The sequence below is a fragment of the Salvia hispanica genome, chromosome 5 (assembly GCF_029641045.1).
Source record: "Salvia hispanica isolate PSC_SH4W2 chromosome 5, Shi_PSC_v1, whole genome shotgun sequence".
NCBI lineage: Eukaryota > Viridiplantae > Streptophyta > Magnoliopsida > Lamiales > Lamiaceae > Salvia > Salvia hispanica.
This window is the reverse complement of record NC_142696.1, coordinates 5,632,258-5,644,804: the sequence shown is the minus strand read 5'-3', so window position 1 is coordinate 5,644,804 and position 12,547 is coordinate 5,632,258.

Genomic DNA, 12,547 nt, shown 5'->3' with positions numbered 1-12,547 from the left:
GTTGGGCCTCTCTTAATTTATAAGATGAGCCGTAAATAAATTTGAAATACTGGGCTTCTCTTTATAAACATAAATTACTTTAATAAGTGCTTGTTTGGTAGTATAATTTAATATAAAATAATTAATTTAAAATTTTAAAGAGTATTTCCTCCGTTTGAAGGAAGATGATCTCTTTTTTGGACGGTATGAGATTTTATGCAGCTTTAATCTATTCCAGCGATCGGCCAACAATTGGCTAGCCGGTTAGTCCACGCCCTAGCTCTAAGGCGTTGGTTTTTCATCCGTCGGGCTAGCCTAACGCAATAGCGGACCAACCGAGTGCCCTAGCCGCATGCCGGTGGCTTGGCCTTCGGCTAGTCCGCTATTATGGATGCTCTAAAGAGAGAGGAAACTTGAAGAAGGGTACTAAAGTCAAGAGTGTTAAATTCAGCTAAAAAAATGCGTCAGATACACAAAATCGTACCCTTTTGCTGCGATATTGTATCGGAAAGAAATAGCTATTTTTAGAGCATTCGCAATGGAAGGGCCCTCCCTTCCATTCCACGTCCGAATTTTACTTAAGGGCCCATCTCCATGCAATAGAAGGGTCATTCCAAAGGGCTCATCTCACTTTCATTTCATTTGCACATCATCGCTATTTTATTTTAATTTTTTTTGCACTTTTATATTTAATATGTTATCAAATTAAATAAATTTATATGCAAAAATATTAATACGCAAAAAAGTTGGTAACGCGCCGACAACCTGTTAGGGCATCCACAGTGGGATGGACTATAGCCCGCCCTAAGCGACGCCCTATGCACCGCCACGTTAGCATTTTATCCTTCGCCACTTCCACCTGCAATGGGGCGGACTATAGCCCGCCCTAAGCATTTTACTTCTTTTTTTATTTATATAATTTATGCAAATATATCAAGCAAAATATATAAATAAAAACAGCACAATTATTAAGGCAAATCCTACATTTACTTAATTAAAAAAAAAAGTTACAAAATAAGAAATTAAAAAAAAGTTACAAACTAAGAAATTAAAAAAAAGGTGCACTACATATAAACTAAACCCCGGCTCGTCTAGAGTAGTCCCAACCTGCGGCTGAGGCCATCGATCATCCGCTGGATGCCTTCGATTTGAGCCAGGTTGGTCGCCTGCATCAGGGCGTTGTGCGCGTCCAACAACGTCCTGTAGTTGGAGGAGGCCACCAAATCGGTGTAGGCATGTGATGCAGCCGAAGTCGCGCTCGGGGTCGAGCTCGGGGCTGGGCTTGCGGCATGGTCAGGCGGCGGCGCGGCAGATGTGGTCGCCTTGCCCTTGGCCTTGGCAGTCTTGATGCCAGGGGGACGTCGGGATATTGGAGTGCCGGAACTCTCATCCTCGAACACCGGATTGTTGAGGTCCATTGGAGACGCGCTACTCTCGCTGCTTGTATAATCAGCGAAGGTGCGCTTCGACGCCCTCTGTTAGGATTGGTATACTGAAAAGCATATTTCGAGCATGTTGCACGGATAGAATTGCTTGTATACAATAAATTCTACAATCCACTTTTAACCCAAGGCGAGAAGAAGTAATTTTATCGCATTGATGTTTGCTTGTGTATTTATAAGATGTTTTTCAAACATTTAAATGTATAAGAAGCAAATAAGTCTAATTCTTCTACATAGTAGACTGGTCGTGAACGACATTCACAGAAGGTGACGCAGTCGGATCTTTGTAGAAGAGAAATAGAATTTCACAACCTAGATAGGTTTTGGCTACCTATCGTGAAAGGTTGCAGTGTCAGTCCGCTTGTTTCCTTACCTTAGGAAATAAACGACACTGGTGTGGTATAGCACTGAAGGATCTAACAGTTGAGATAAGTCTTTCTTGCTATTTACCGAAAGACGAGGTCTCGGTGATTGTTATTTCTTAATCATTGTTGACATAACATTGAGCATGCGATATTGATTATGCACTACTTTGATTTATCAAATGGTGCGGATTTTTCGCAATCCAAGAATCCTGATATCTTGGGTAGTGGTGATCAATGTCTAGAGGTGCTAGTATTGTTATTGCAATGAATCGTGTGCTGGGTGAGTCCAGTTTGATAATATCCTCAAGAGGTGTTCGAAAAAGGTTTTATTATTCAGAAACCCGGCCGGTTGGAATTTATTCCAGAATAATAAATAAAGATTTTGAACTAGACAACTCTTGGAAAAAGATATTAATTAATTAAAGTCAAATAGCAGACTTAAATTAATTAATGGATATTTATATCTTAAACACGGGAAATAATAAATTAAAGAGGTAAAGCCCGGATTACTAGTAATTTGGGATTGGACGGGCAGTCAATATTATTTTACTGTAGTGGCTGATTATAATATTCTGTTGGACTTGTATTAAATTGGGGCTCAATTTAATTAGTAAAAGTCCAACGGGTTTGGCCCAAGTCCAACCTCCATGGATCCCTAATCTGGCCCATCATAACTCTATATAAAAGGAGATTAGAAAGAAGATTAATTAAATTTTTTTTGATAATTTTCGTTCTGCTCTCTGCAGTGAACGATTTTTTCAGTTCTCTCCAGATCTGAAATTCTATCTTCTTTCTAATTAAGCCCTTTTTGATTCTGACAAGCTTTGTCCACCCAAAGGTCATTATCTGAGTTCGGGATACAGATTAGAAGATTTGTGGTCGAGTACGAAGATCTTCATGTGGAGAAAGAGCAAGCAATCGTTGATTCTTTGGAGAATCAGATCGGTAACCCTAATCTGTAGAATATCATGAATTATGGTTTAATTCCTTAAAGCATGATTTATGTGCGTTCTTGTATGCAATTTTGATTGTTTAACATGTGGTTAATTGATCCCATAATCAGTCAAATAGATCTGTAGATCTGATTTATTTGTTTATGCATGACTTCCGCTGTGCAAGGGGCACCATTCGCCCTCTTCTTCGACGTCGTCGATTGTGGTAGTGCTTGAAATCGTCGTACAATGACGTGTACGATCTCACCGCTTTGTCGCGCACATCCGACAGACTCTTGCCGCTGGCCTGCTCCCTCTCGCACTTGTCGTACTCCCCCGCGAACCTGCTTCTTTATTTGATCTCAGTGCTTGCGTAGCTGCTCCCCATGGCGCTTGTAGACGTGGGGCGGCTTGGCCTCGTTGTATTTTTCGGCGACGCGCTCCCAATATGCCGTAACCTTCTGGTTGTTGGCGAACACCGGATCCTCTGACACATCAATCCAACATCTTGTCAAGACGAAGGATTCATCCGCGGCATAGTTCGTCCTTCCCGGGGCGAACTCTTCACACACAGTCGTTTGCTGCAACTTCTGGGCTCGTGCCTTGGGCCGCCTCTTCTTGGTGGCGAACCCCGACGCGTCGACGGCGGATCGGCCGCGAGGAGCAATGGCGACAGCGGCTAATGTGCGGTTCAGAGAAGGCTCCATGTCTGACAGCCCGTACGAGTCCGTGCTGGGCCTTGGTGTCGAATGGCCGGTAGTCATCGGGTTCTGTACCCGGCCATCGTGCATCACCGAACATCGGACTATTCGGACTTGGGTAATCTCCGGAATTCATTTTGTTTGAAGTGTAGAATATGTAGTGTGAATTTGAGAGTGAAAGAAGTGAAAAATGAGTGAAAAAGGTGAGAATATATATAGGTTTTGAAAATTAAATAAAATTAAGTTGAAAATAAAAAATGTGTCGCATCGTCCGCGATGCCACAGTGGCGGACGATGCGACGGACGATGAGCATCGTCCGCGCTTCGTCCGTGGATGATGGTTAAGTCATCGTCCGCGACGCCACAGTGCATCATCCGCCCATTGTGGATGCTCTTAACAATGCGCAAGAATAGCTCTCGCCACATTCTGAAACGCCGGCAGAAAACCGTCGGTCCCCACCGCGGTTCCTCAGCAAAGTAAACCGCGTACAGCCGGTCGTGGAAACCGACTGAAGGTGCCGGATTGGTCTGGGGACCGCCTGCTGGTTCGCTTCTTTACGGCGTTGTTCCGTCCTCGCAATCACACGTTGTATCGCGCGGTTTATTACTTCGTCGTCGGAATCGCTACCGAAAGACATTGATATTCTACTAGAGAGAGAAAAAGTATAGAGAAATGAGAGAAAATAAGATGTTGGTGTGGGAAATGTTAAGATTGGGATGGGGTATTTATAGTAGATAGAAATAGAATAAAAAAAAAGATAGGGCTGATGATCGGTCACCCATCGGGGATTGGGCCGATGATCGGCCATTGTGGAACAGCCAAGGCCGATTTATCGGCCATATGGGGTGGGCGTTGATCGACCCATTTTTTGCAATGGAGGACCGATGATGGTCGATCGGAAGGCCTCTCGATTGGGTCGAGTAATTAAGAGGTTCAATTGTGAATGCTCTTATGCAAGTTTCGATTGGGCCGAGTAATTAACATTGGGTTCAGCATGGGTTTTAATGCAAAATTGTTAAAGTAAGAGAGATGTTTTTTTTTAATTGGGTTGTCCTATAGAAGACAACCCTCCAAGAATAAGTGTATGCCGCTTAATTAGCAACGAGCACACGATATTCTTGACAAACACGGATTTTGCATGTTTTTAAGGACTAGATTTGACTCGTTCTAAATGTCAATCATGCAAATTATGTTCTTAAATTGCATATGTTATACATTTGGTATTTTTGATGTGTTTGTTGATAAATGATAGAAAAAGATAGAAAAAAAGTGCAAAAATGGCCAAGGTGCAGCAGCCTCTGTTCGAGCCCATCTTCCAATGAGTTTGAAGCCCAATCAGTTGTTAATATATACCATTCTCTTCGTCTTCGAAAGAGCTTCGCGTGGATATCTCACACGTCTCAATCGGAGTTCTGTGGAGAAAGTTATGACTATTCTACGAACGTTGCGCAGTGCAGTTAAAGCTGACGGGAATTTAGGCGGAAATTCACAGAAGAAAATAAATTATTATATTGTGAAGCCAAATCTCTCCTATTTTTGAAGGCCACGAAAATTATCAAAAATAAACCTTTTTCCATCCTATAAATATCTCTAACCTAATTCATAATCATCATCTCAGAGACTCAAATCCTTCCCCCTTCTACACATTCATCCATTCCATATTCCACACATATTCCTCCATCTTCCATTGGCGCGGAGCTCTGCTATTCAAGGAAAGAGAAGACTAAAGATTGAAGATTCAACCTTGGGTTTTATCAATTTCTTTCATGTCTTGTACTTTAATTGGTGTATTTACTTGTCTATGAGTAGACATATTTTGTGGATTTTTTGGTGAAGATATTCAATTGATTTTCCGTGTTAGCTCTTGCAGTTATTTGATTTATCTTTGTGCCTTTTATATTCAATTGATTAGCTACCTTTTGAATACATGTTAGAGTTGATTAGAGTACTCGGGAGACGAAATAGTTGACTTGGAAAAGGGATAATTCACACTTTAATGCAATAGAACTCGGGAGAGTTGAGGTTTCACGTGAGGTCATTGGTCTTAACGATCTTTTTGGAGTTAGGTCTAAGAATTAGAAGGGGACTTCAATTATTACACCTAATCTACAGATTTCTCACCTTGGGAGGGGGTTTAATCTAGTTAAGTGACCGACTTAATAACTCTAGAGATCGTAATTCAAGGAAGTCATTTGTGTTTTGAATCCTTGAATTATTACTTTCTTACGCCTGCCCTGTATCATTGTTTTTATGCTTTTTGTTATTTGTTTATTTATTTTCTGTCTATTTTAATTAATCCAAAACCAAAAACTCCGTGTCTCTAGATAGTATGTGATGCTTAGTATATGGTAGTCAGTTGCAATCTTATTCTCTGTGTTCGATATCTCGGTACTGACCTTTAGCTATACTAGATCTACCATGTATACTTGCACGTATTTTTAGTGCTAATAAATAGTGCATCAATTCTTTAGTAATAGGCGAAAGAATAGTTCGCTATGTGCTCGACGCACGACTGTGTTAAAAAGTAAGAGAGAGGTAAAGGGAAAAAAGTTTCCAAAATTAAAAAAATGCATATTCTTGTGGGACGAACTAAAAAAGAAAGATTACATATGTGACGCCCTGGAATTTCGTTCCTTTCCTTCGGGATAAATCGGATTTAGTAGCTTAATTAATTTCGTTTAGAAGAGGTGTAATCGTACATTCCTCGTTGTATTGTCGACTTTGGGATAATCTAAGTATTTTCGTTGGAAGAAATAAAGTGCAAGGAAATTCACATTCAAGGATAAAAGTAAAGGCTATACTTTTATTAGATAAATACTTGGAGGAATTTAAATACAATTAGTACATGCTTACATTAGATGGCTTCCTACAAATAAATATTCTAGTCTACTCCTAAAAGAGGCCACACTTAGACAAAGAAATTCAAAGCTACTTTTTTAGGATTTTCAAGTCTACAATTGGGATTTTAGCTACTTTGGAAAAGTAGATAATAGAGATGACATGAGAAAGATCTTCCTCCATCCTTCTCGATTCCACCTCCACAAAGCTCCAAGTGTTGACCACTCATGTACCTACAAGTAGCACCAAAAGGGGTTAGAATCTAGCAACAAAAAGAGCAAGAGTTGAGACTTTCACCAATGTAGTAAAGTGAGGTGTGCAAAGCAACATTTTGCTGCCATAGACCAAGATATTCTAACTTTCCCAAAGAGGGAATGGAGACATTTGGTATGTGAAGGAGAGCTCCTTTAGAAGAGCCAAAAGAATGAAAAATAGGATCCATGAGATCAGCCATAGAGGGCAGCCCATAACTTGCACCAAAGAGGTATGAAAGACATAAACATCAAGCTCAAAAGAGGAAGAGCTGACAGCCCCAAAGTAGGAGCCTTTGCCTTCAAGTTTCAAGCACAAACATCCAAAGATAGAGCACTATATAAGCAGCCCCATCTCCTTTCTCCTTCCCTCATTTTTCGACACCACAAATTCACTCAAAATCAAGGAGTGCAACAAAGAGGGAATGAGGAGCAAGGAGGAGATTATGAGGTAGGACATCGGTCCCCATCCGAGAGGATTCATCAAACTTAGGTAACACCACAACCAAAACCTTGCATCATGATAGCAAGAACATAGAGAACATAGAAATAGGGCCAACAATCAGTTAGCATAGCTACTGTCGAGAAAGAAGTGACAAGTAGAATATGCCCACAAATAGTTGTTCAAGCATAACAATGTTTAAGCTTCAAAGTAGAGACAACAAAGATCAATTCCAGTAGGCTCTCTAAAATTTAGATCACGGGATTTAAATACACCAGCAAGAATCATACGAAATACCAACAATCACCAATCTGCCATAACTCAAAGAAATTGAGTAAAGGGGGAAGGGAAGGGTGACTTAGCTTTAAGTTTTCCGGCGACGAGTGTTGACGACGGAGATGGCAACGCTGCGTGCCGACGAAACGGCAGAGCGCGCACCGGCGCTGGACGGAGGGAGACGGCGTGAATCGCCGGTGAGAGGCGCAACTGGAGCAGCAGCGTACCGGCGACGCGCGATTTCCGCCGGAGGAGGAGAAGAAGAGGCGCCGCCTCTGATGCCAACTTAGGGACTTTAAATGTTGATTTGGAGATTTGTTTTGGAGTTAAGAGATGAAAGGAGAAAAAGGTTTTAGGGGAAGAAGGAGAGAGCTCGGCGTAGAGCAGCGGCGAACGGCGAGGTGGAGCCGTCGCGACGGAGGCGATGCCTCCTCTCCACCACTGATTCGCCGGGAATGAAGAACGCTCGCCGGAGATGGTGATTCGCCGGAGAGGTCGCGAGGAAGAAGGGTGTAAGCGCTGCTGTTTTGCTAATCTGTGAATTAGGGATTTTTGAGAAGGAAAGTGAATTAGGAGTGAAGAAGTGCCGATGGATTGAGGTGAAGGAGAAAGAATTTGAGCTGCCTCTTTTTATTTTAGTATGGGCCATTTAATTGGCTAAGTGGGGTGCTTGAGTTGATTTAATTAAGGAGTGGGTCGAGAGTAGCCTTGTAATGGCTTTTAGTTAATTATCTATTGGGGCCATATTAAATGGTTGAATCAAATGATTTAAGCAAGATTTGGGCCTTAGTATTTTAAGGATGTAATTAGGCCAGAATTATTTTAGTTGGGCCGAGTAAATTATTTTAACATCACCCCCATCACATGTTCCACCGCCTTCACCACCCCCACCACCACCCTAGCCACAGGACCGTAGGGTCGAAGAGATGTTTCTGAGGTAGAACCCACCAATGTTCAATGGGTTAGGAGACCCAACTGCTGCTGAAACTTGGATGCGCGCACTGGAGCGCATATTCAACTTTCTGCACTGCACATACCAAGAGTGTCTATCTTGCTTGACCTTTCAACTGATTGTAGGTGGGAAGCAAGGAAGAAGACCATGACACCGGAGCAGTTCAGGGATATGACTTGGGAGGAGTTTAAAACTGAGATCTATGGCAAGTATATTCCTAAGAGCTACCAGAAGAAGAAGGAGGTAGAATTTTACCATTTGACACAAGGACGGATGTCAGTGACTGATTATGATCGTATGTTATGTGAGATGGCTCGATACGCACCGGATCAAGTGGACACCGACCAAAAGATGGCCGAGAAATTCTGTACCGGTCTGAGGTACGAGATAATGATGACTATGGCTAGTCATGAAGGACTGTCCTACACTGAAGCTCTCGGACGAGCATTGGATATTGAGGCAGCTATGCCGGGAGAGAATACCGGGTCAGCTGTGAATCATGCTCCACCCCCAGTTCAGTCCCAAGCGTCCAGGGACAAAAGGAAATGGGAAGGACCCCAAGCCCAACCTGAGGCTAAGTGGGGAGGATATGGACCAAGCAAGCCACAAGGTGGCGGATACCAAACTACCCCTGGGTCATTCAAGGGAATACCCCAAAGTCCAACTTATGCCCCAAATGCAACAGACTGCACAACGACATCTGCAAGTCAGGGACTGATGGTTGCTTCAACTGCGGAAGGACTGGGCACTTTGCTAAACACTGCCCAAACAAGACTCCAGGGACGAGAGAAAAATCTCACCCGTCAGCTCAGCACCCACAACTACGTGCAATGAATGTTCAACCTGGAGCAAATCCACAGCAGGCACCGAGGAATCAGCAGCAGAGGCCAAAACTCCCATCACAGGCTCAAGCTTATGCAATAGGCAGAAGCAGCCAGAGGTGAACCAGGGAAACTTGGCAGGCATGGGTAAGCTCTTCGATACCCCTGTTATGCTTCTGTTTGATACTGGTGCTTCGCATTCGTTTATTTCTGCAAACTGTGTGACTACTTTGAAACTCGCTACTAAGGAGTCAGAATATAGAATGGAAGTAGTTTCCCCAGTAGGAGGTCGTATAGAGATTTCTCGTACTTGCTCGAACCTAGAAATCACTCTGGGCGAACTTAAGATCGAAAAATAGACAAGTTTTGCCATTTTGGTCCGTCCACAAAAATTACACTAAATTCAAAAAGGAAAGTTTTCAACCACCACTCATTGCACTACCTTTTCCCTCCCTCTCTCTTACTTTTCTTATCACTCTCTTACTTTACCAATTATACATTAAAACCCGTGCCATTCACAATCTTGTTTATTTTTCGTGCACGGAGGGAGTATGGGCTTTACCATATGCAAAACTAATTCCTAGTGTTGAACCGTCAAACCAACAAGGAGTTCATTATTAGATAACACGAGTTCATTTTTAGATCTTTTCTCCTTATAAAACAAACTTAAAAGAACTTCGTATTGCCTAACAATGTTCTAAAACGAACTAAAAATGAAGGGTTCGACGATTCAGTGCTAGAAATTAATTTGACATTTATCATAATTCTAGATCTATATAATAAAAATCAAATAATAAATCAAAATATACTCGATACAATTGTTCTACAAATTCAATTTTATAGTGTTTTCTTTATATTTTTATTGTTATTTTATTATTGTAAGTAAATACGAATAATTGTAAAAATTTAACTAAATTGAAAAATAGAAGAAGATGAAGAAAAACTTACCTACTAAAGCCCCAATAAGGAAATAGGAGTAACTTTTTTGTAGATTATAGTTTAAAACGATGCTGCCATGAAATAAATATTACAAAGTCATTTAGCAAATACTTTCCCCGTCCCACATTTGGAGTCACTTATTGTTATGGCTCGGATTTTAAAAAAGAGTTGAAGTGTATAATAGATGAAGTGAGATGGTGGAGTGTGTAATAAATGAAGTGAGATGGTAGAGTGTGTAATAAATGAAGTGAGATGGTGAAGTTGGTTGAAGGTGGGTCCCTTTTGACTTTTGATTTTTGTTTTGATTTATTTTAGTGTGGATAATGACATTTTTATGTAATTTTGATGAAGAATGAGATAAAATTGTATGACCAAATATGGAAAATTTTAAAAATGACTCTTAAACTAGGACGGACTTATATGCCAAAAAATAACTCTTAATCTGGGACGGAGGGAAAACCTATTTATTTATTTAATACTAGTAGTATCACTTATGTCAGATGACGATTAGACTTGATTAAGTAATCGTAGCACTTTTATTTGACGCAATAAGTGAGACTGTCAGATTTTTCAAAGCTCAACTTTTAGATATAGCGTTTTTATATTATTATTATAGTAGTATAAAGTAGTACTACTCCTGAAATAAGATTATATTTCACTGATTCTTTTTAACTTTCCATTATATTGATGATGGATGGCTGGAGTGAAAACTATTATTGCAAAAGCTGACAAGAACAGTGCGTGTGAGTTGTTCAAGCGGTTAAGAGATTAAGATCATCCCAAGGTAGCCTGAGTTAAAAGCTGTGCTCGTGCCGTCGGCATGACATGGGAGCTAATGATATTATGGGGCTGATGCTGAAACAAAACTTGGAGAGAAGCCTTTGGAGCAAGAGCCTATGCTTGCAGCTAGGGTGACCATTGAAGATGGCATTTGCCTCCATCTTGATATTGATGATATTGACAGGCTTTTGCAGTTTAATCATTTACCAGATGGTGTGGCTCAGCTGAAACAAAGAAAACAAATTTTGCTTGAAGAATTAGCATCATCCTTTCATCTGATTGACCCTCTAGGGAATAATGGCAATGCTGTGGATTTATCATCCATGGATGACCTTGTTTTCTTGAGATTAGCTTCTCTTCCGAAGGGTAGGAAGCTTCTTTTGAGGTACCTTCAACTTCTTTCTCCTGGCGAACTTTCTCAAGTTGTCTGTATGGCCATCTTCCGAAATTTGAGGTTCTTTTATTGGAAATCTTTCTCCTGATCCTGGTGTATCCACGGTAACTGCAAACCTTGCAAAGACTATATATCCTCCTGTATCCATCGAATGGAGCTCAAGGCACTAGCAGCCTGCCTAGCATCAGTGGTCTGTTCAACTGAGCACCCTCCTTTGTGTCCAGTTGGGAGTTCTGCTGGAGATGGAGCTTCTGTTGTTGTTAAATCTGTTCTTGATTGATCCCCATGCTGCTGATAGTTGCAGCATTTCTAACAGGTCTGGCAGGCCTCTTTTGATGCGTTCTTCAGCCTTCTTACGAAGTACTGTTTTAATAAATATGACTCTATTGTGCAATCCTTCCTCAGCCAGGGCTCATCAGACACAGTTGCCATAGAGTCTGATGTAGCAAAAGCAATTAGTAGAGAAATGTCTGTTGAACTCTTACGTGCAAGCTTTCCTCACACAAGTGACCAGCAAAGAAAACTGCTGCTGGAATTTGTGAAGCGGTCTATGCCTGTAACTGGTCTTAGTGGTCAGAGTGGAGGGAGTGGGAGCTCATGATCACCTGCATGCCTTTTGGCACATATCTTATCATATGACCCTTAGGCATCACAAACCACTTAATGCACCCTGAAACCAAATTATATTGGCATATTTGATTTTGTAATCGGCTAAGGTTGGCAAGTCACCTCCATCAGATGCCCCAAGTTGGTTTGTTTGCAAATCTCTCATTGTAGCATGGGCTCTCCGTGGACTGTATTTTGTCATTTTTTTTTCTCTTACTCGAGAGCTTACATTTGTTGCTCTGTTGTGCAAATCGTGAATGGCTTTTAGAGTTAGAATTGTAAAGTTGAAAAGAAATATGTTGTTCCTTAATTACTCCTGAGCTCTTACATTTTAAATAGGGGAGGGTTTGTATTTGGTGTACTCACCTTTGTTAAGTGAGCTTGCTCTTCTGGTTCTCGTTGAATATGAACACGCTAATAATTTTTCATACACTTTTCGATATATGGTACCTTGACATCCAAACATCAACCTCTTTTATACTTTTGAATTTTGCAGCTTTGTTTGTTGTTTCGCCATATTGGGGAAAGCATGGTTTAAAGATTGTCATTGAATTTTTGGTTGTTATGAGCTTGTGTTTCATAGTGACTAAGTATGTTTTCTAATTTTAGTGATTTGTAATAACAAGAATTTTTGATGATATAACACTATCTGTATTTGATTGAGTGGCTTGGAGAAATTGTTAAATGTTTGTTAGAGTTTCTGTAGGCATCAATATTTATTTAAGAATACATGTAAATTATAGGATACATATACCAATCAATCAAACAATGTATGAATAAATGAATAATGAGAGTGATCAGAAACAACAATCAAGGCACCAGCAACAA